Below are 6,470 nucleotides of genomic sequence, written 5' to 3'. Positions count from 1 at the left end.
TTTTAGCCAATCCTTGTGCATTTAGTTTTTAAATATCTGTTAAGAACTCACTTCTGTAAGGAGTATCGTGATACAAAGCAAAAATTCCCAGTTGCTCCCTGCCCTAAACCTAAAATATACCTGGTGAGACAAAAAACCGTGGAATCCAAGGTTTCCAAAAACTTGCTAATTGAAAAGAGAAAGGGAAATTCAGAAAAATAGAAAAGAGAAGAAAATAATTACTCAAATCTTATCAACCACCTAACCTATTTCTGGGACATGACTTGGGAAGCTGTGCGTGGGTGAATCTCAACTGTGTTCCTAAACACTCCTACATCAGATCTCTGTCTTTGTACGATTTCCTTGATCTGATTTATGTGTGGCAATGTATTTCTCCCAGTCTGTTACTTCTTGTAACTTTGTTTCACAGTGCAGACCTATAAAGTTGTAGTGTAACTAAATCTGTCAAGTATACAGGATTTGGGAAGAAGCTCACCCAGGATTATGAATCTATTCTCCCATAACTTTTATCTAATGCTCAATTTTATGTTGAGACCCTAATTCACCTGAAATTTACTTTTCATATGTTGTAAATTATTTAACGTCAAGTTTTCCTCATTTTTTAGTCAATTGACCCAAAGATTTCATTAATTTTTAAGGCATTCTTTCTTCCACTGATTTGAAATTAGCTTTCTAAAGTTCTAAATGCTCACAAAAGGAGGGTCTAATTCTACCATCTAAAGTTACTAGGTAACTGCTAGAGAAAGTTTCTCTTGTCTTTTAAAAAGTTTTCCTGGCTATTTATTCTTCAGATGAATTTAAAAATAGGCCTGCCCCAAATTTGACCTTGTGTTGGTAATTATTATTTTTACGTTTTTATATTTTTTGGTACTGGGGATGGAACCCAGAGTCTTCTGCATGCTAGGCAGGTGCTCTCTCTACCGCTGAGCCACACTTTCAACCCCTTCAGCATTATTTGAACAAGGTGATATATTAAACTATTCTTTTTAATATATTTGAAAATTCAATACTAAAAAGTTTTTTTTAATTACTGAATTGTCAGATATTATTGCAAACTCTTTAGATTTTAGTCAGAAATTTCAATTAATAGATTAACTGGGGTGGGGGTAACTTATATGTTTACAGAAGTGCCTTTGCATTCAAGACTGTTTTATCCCTCCTTGTGGGGTGGGGGGAGGATGCTTCCTCAAAAGGCTTTCAGATGTTTCTTAATCTTTTTAAAGTTTTGATATAATCTTATGTTCATTTTATTAAAAAACAATTAGGAAGTTTCCTTTTCTTTGGTCTTAAATAAATGAAATTGAAATTACTGTTTTTAGGGATGTAATTCCTTTATAAAAACGTAGGGGCCTGGTGCTTTCAGGGGGATTTGCTCTGTTTCTGTAAGATGTCACTTTCATTTCTCACTTTGTGTTATTTGTCCTCTATTTTTTCTTGATTATATTACCTAAAGGTTTGTCTATTTTATTGACTCTTAAATCAAATTCCTGCTTCATAATTGTATTATTCCTAATGTCTTCTTTTAACAGCTTTATTAAAATTTAATTAATATACCAGGCAACTTAGCTGTTTAAAGATCAGAATTCAGTATTTTTACTAGATTTGCAGAATTGTGCAATCATTGCCCCAACCTAATTTCAGAAAAAAGAAAACCTATAATTCTATTAGATTTCCAATTTGTTTCCTTTTGATGTGTGTTTGTTTGCTACTAGGTATGATAGGGGATTTAACCTAAAGGTGCTTTACTGCTAAGCTACACCCCCAGCCTGTTTAATTTTTTTATTTCAAGACAGGGTCTCCCTGAGTTGTTTAGGTCCTTGCTAAATTGCTGAGCCCAGACTTCAACTTCCAATTCTCTTATCTCAGTCTCCTGAGTCCCTGGGATTACAGGTATGTGCCACCATGCCTAGTTAGTCCTCATTTCTTTAAACAATTTCTTTTAATACCCAGAAAGTTCTGAACCATAATAAAATTAGAAAACATCCTCTTTTTCTGCCTTTACTTCCATTACCCATTGTTTTAGTGGGTCATATTCTCTCTTAATATTTAACTATGTAGTTTTAATATGGTTATATTATTTAACAATTTAATGTGATAAAGGTACCTCTTATTTTTCTTCCTGTTTTCTATCACATTTTTAATTACTTACTAGAGTCTACACATAAGAGTATATATTCATAGCTATCGCCACATCATGGTGCATAACAAACCACCCTAAACTCACCAAGTTAAACAAGAAATATTTATTCTCTCTTACAGACTAGACAAGTGTTCTACCACTGTACTTTTTATATTTTATCTGTGAGATGGACCCTCACCAAGTTGCCCAGGCTGGCCTCCAATTTGCAATCCTCCTTCTGGAGCCTCCTGAGTAGCTAGCATCATAGGAAAGCACCACCAATTCTGGGTCAGTGAAAGTTTTCAATTGTGCCAAATATGGAGCTCTTTTGTTATTGTTGTTGTTGTTGTTGTTATGAACATCCAGTTTTTCCAGCACCATCTGTTGAAAGGTTTTTCTTTCTCCAATGAGTTGCTTTTGCATCTTTATGAAATTAGCTATTCATATATGTGTGGGCTTATTCCTGACCTCTTCATCCTATTACTTTGATTTATCTATCTTTATGCCAATACACACTTTTGTTGATTTACCTTTATAGTGAATCCTGATATTAGGTAATGGTATCCCTCCAACTTTGTTTTTCATTTAAAGTTATAGGTCTTTGAATTTCCATGTGTTTTAGAACCAGCTTGTGAAAATTCATAATAATGTTCTGCTGGAAAATGATTGGATTGTTTTGTATCTATGGATGAATTTCTCAAGAATTGATATATTCACAATCTTGAGCAACAACCCATGAACAAGAAATTTCTCTCAGTAGGTCTTCTTAAATGTCTCTTGGAATTTTTTTTTTTTTTGTAAGTTTTCAGTGTATAGGTTCTGTACATCTTTAGTCAGAATTATCCCTAAGTATTTCTACTTTGGGATACTATTATTAATGGTTTTGTTCTCACTGGTTCTAGTAACTTTTGAGTAGATTCCAAAGGCTTTTCTACATAGAGACCATGTTGTTGTTGAGTACATGAATAATTTTCAGAGATTCTTGTTAATTATTTTCTATTAAACTCTATTGCGATCACAGGAAATACATAGTGTGAATAACTTGAATTATTTCAATTTTATTGATATTTATTTTGTGACCTAAAGTAGGATTATTTTCATAAATGTTATGTATGCATTTGAGAAAAACATGTTGGGTGGAGTGTTCTGTAAATGTCAATTAGATCAAGTTGGATAGTGTATTTTTCAAAGCTACTATAATTTTTCTGATTTTCTGCCTAATTGTTCCATGATTTATTGAGACAGGAGTGTTAATATATAAGACTGTGGATTTGTCTGTTTTTTTGTGTGTTATGCTATTTCAGTTTTTGTTTCATGTGTCTTTAAACTCTGTTACCAGATATAGGTACACCAACATGTAGAATTGTCATCTTCTCAATTGCTTTCTTACTTTTCACCTTAATTCTTTCCTCTGAAATCTGCTTCACCTGATATTATTATTAATCACTTGAGCTTTTCCATGAGTAAAATTAGTATTAATGTCTTTTGACTTATTTTTTCTTTTACTATTTACATATCATATTCAAAGGACATTATTATACACAGAATATAATTGAGTCTTGCTTTTTTATTCTACTCTAACAATCTCTTTCAAGTGGAGTAATTAGATCATTTACATTTAATGTGATTATTGGTAAGGTTGTCATTGTATTTGATTTTTATCTGTCCCATCTGTTGTTTACTTTATAGATTAATCAAGCATTTTGTATGATTCCAATAGATCTCCTTTGTTGGCTTATTCCTGTAACTCTGTTTTATTGGGTTTTGATGGACATGTTTGTAATTATTATATCTCCTTTTCTTGCTGAAATTAACTTTACCATTGAACTACATCCTCAGCTCTTTTTACGTTTTAATTTGAGACTGGATCTCACCTAGTTGCTGAGGCTTTCACTAGATTGCTGAGGGTGGCCTCAAACTTGCAATCCTCCTGTCTCAGTCTCCCAAGTTCCTGGGATTACAGACATGCACCACTGAGCCCCGATGTATCTTCTTGATAATTGACACTTTTATAAATAAATAATGACCTTTTTGTCTTAAACAGTTTTTGGACTTAAACATTATTTTGTTTGATATTAGTATAGGAACCCAGTTGTCTTTAGATTACTATTTACATGAAAAACTTTTTCATTCTTTAACTTCAGACTTTCTGTCTTTGGATCTAACGTCAGTCCCTTGTAGGTTGCATATGTTGGATCATGTTTTTAAAAAATCCCTTCTGCCAGTCTCTTTCTCTTGGATAGTACAGTTCACTTACACTTAATGTAATTACTGAAAAGAAGGAATTTACTTTTGACATTTTTGCTACTTGTTTCTATATGTCTTATATCCTTCCCCCTCATTTTCTTCAGTACTGCCTTCCTTGATTAAATGCACTTTCTTTCTATTGTTTTAATTCTCATTTCTGTTTCTACATATCTATCTGACATATTCTTAGTGGTTTCACTAGGGATTGCATTTAACATACTAAATTTGTAACAGTTTATTTGAAATTAACACCAAATAATCTCGATAACACCCTGATACTCTTAGATAGCTCTGAGACCCTGTTCTGGTTTGGCTGAGGTGTGAATGAAAAGCTCCTGTGTTAGTCCATCCTAATTTGAAAGGACTGCTGTGGGTTGTAACTCTCATGGGTGGGGTGTGACTGAGCAGGTAGGTTGCTGGAGTGTGCCTTGGAAATTTTATCTCATTCCCGTCTGCTCCTCAGTCCTCTTCTCTGCTACTCGTCTGCAATGAGCTAGTAGCTTTTCTTTGCCCCATCCTTCAGCCATGATGCACTGCCTCATCTTTGGCCCAGAACAATGGAACCAGTGACCATGGACTGAACCCATGAAACTGTGAGCCAAAATAAACTTTTTCCACCTCTAAGTTGGTAGTCATCAGGTATTTTGGTCACAGTGACAACAGGCAGAATGACATATGAAGATACAGAATGTCTCCCCAAAGCTTGTGTGCAGTAGATTTGGCCCCCAGTGCAGCAATTTCAGAAGTGGGACTTCTGGGAAGCTACTTATTCATGAGGGTTCTGATCTCATGGATGGATTAATCCATCAATGGGTTTATAATTGAATAAATTATTGGAAGATGGTGGAAACTGTAGGAGGTGAGAAATGTGAGTTAAAGAAAGTAGGCCACTGGGGGTGCGCCCTAGAATGGTGTCACTTTTTTCTGGTCCCTTCTTCCTCTCTGTCTCTCTCTCTCTCTCCTTCTTGGGCTGCCATGAAGTGAGCAGCTTCCTCCACCACATGCTCCCATAACTATGATGTTCTGCCTTTGTCTCAGGCAAAGAGCAGGGGAGCCAACTGACCATGGACTGAAACATCATAAACCATGAGTCAAAAGAAATCTTTCTTCCATTAAGTTGATTTTCTTAGGAAACTTGTCACAATGATGGAGAGCTAACACACCCCCTGTATGTCGCACCTGTGCACAGATCATATCTTTAAACATTGTGTGCCATTAACATGGATCTATGATAGTCTAATATCCTGCTTTTTTTTTTTTTTTTTTTTGGTACTAGGGATTGAACTCAGGGCCACTCGCTCGACCACTGAGCCACATCCCCAGCCCTATTTTGTATTTTATTTAGAGACAGGGTCTCACTTGGTTGCTTAGCACCTCACTTTTGCTGAGGCTGGCTTTGAACTCCAGATCCTCCTGTCTCAGCCTCTGGAGCTTCTGGGATTACAGATGTGCACCTAGCTTAATGTCTTGCTTTTTAAATACAGAAAACAAAAGGACTTGTTAAAAGCCAAAACTACAAACCAGACTTTTATGTTTATCTGTATACTTACCTTTATTGGAGTTTTTATTTCTTCAAGAAATTCAAGTATTCTTTCACTTCATCTTCCTTTAGCATTTTAAAAAATGTATTTGTGCATAATAATTACACAGAACCGTGGGTTTCATCTGTCATGTGTGCATGCACGTAAAATAACTTGGTCCATTTCATTCCCCATTATCTGCCTTGCTCTTTCCTGCTGCTTCCCTCTGACCCCTTCCTTTTTCCTGCTGGTGTCCCTTCTATTTTCATGAGAGCTCCCCCCTCCACTTTTTCTCTCGAGCTTCCACAAATCAGAGAAAACCCACAACCCTCAACTTTCTGAGTCTGGCATATTTTTGTTTAATATAATACTCTCAAGTTCCATCCATTTTTCTACAAATAACAGTTTTGTTGTTCTTTGGGGATGATAGAAACTCATTGTGTATGTATACCACATTTTCTTTATCCATTTATCTGATGACACACACCTAGGCTGGTTCTGAAATTTGGCTGTTGTTAATTGTGCGGTTATAAACATGGGTGTGCATATCTCTCTAGTATGCTGACTTTAATTCTTTTTTTTTA

The sequence above is a fragment of the Marmota monax genome, unplaced genomic scaffold (genome assembly GCF_021218885.2).
Source record: "Marmota monax isolate L192 unplaced genomic scaffold, Marmota_monax_Labrador192_F-V1.1 WCK01_AAM20220418_F8-fsc00040, whole genome shotgun sequence".
NCBI lineage: Eukaryota > Metazoa > Chordata > Mammalia > Rodentia > Sciuridae > Marmota > Marmota monax.
The sequence above is the reverse complement of the archived record's forward strand: the minus strand, read 5'-3'. Positions refer to the sequence as shown.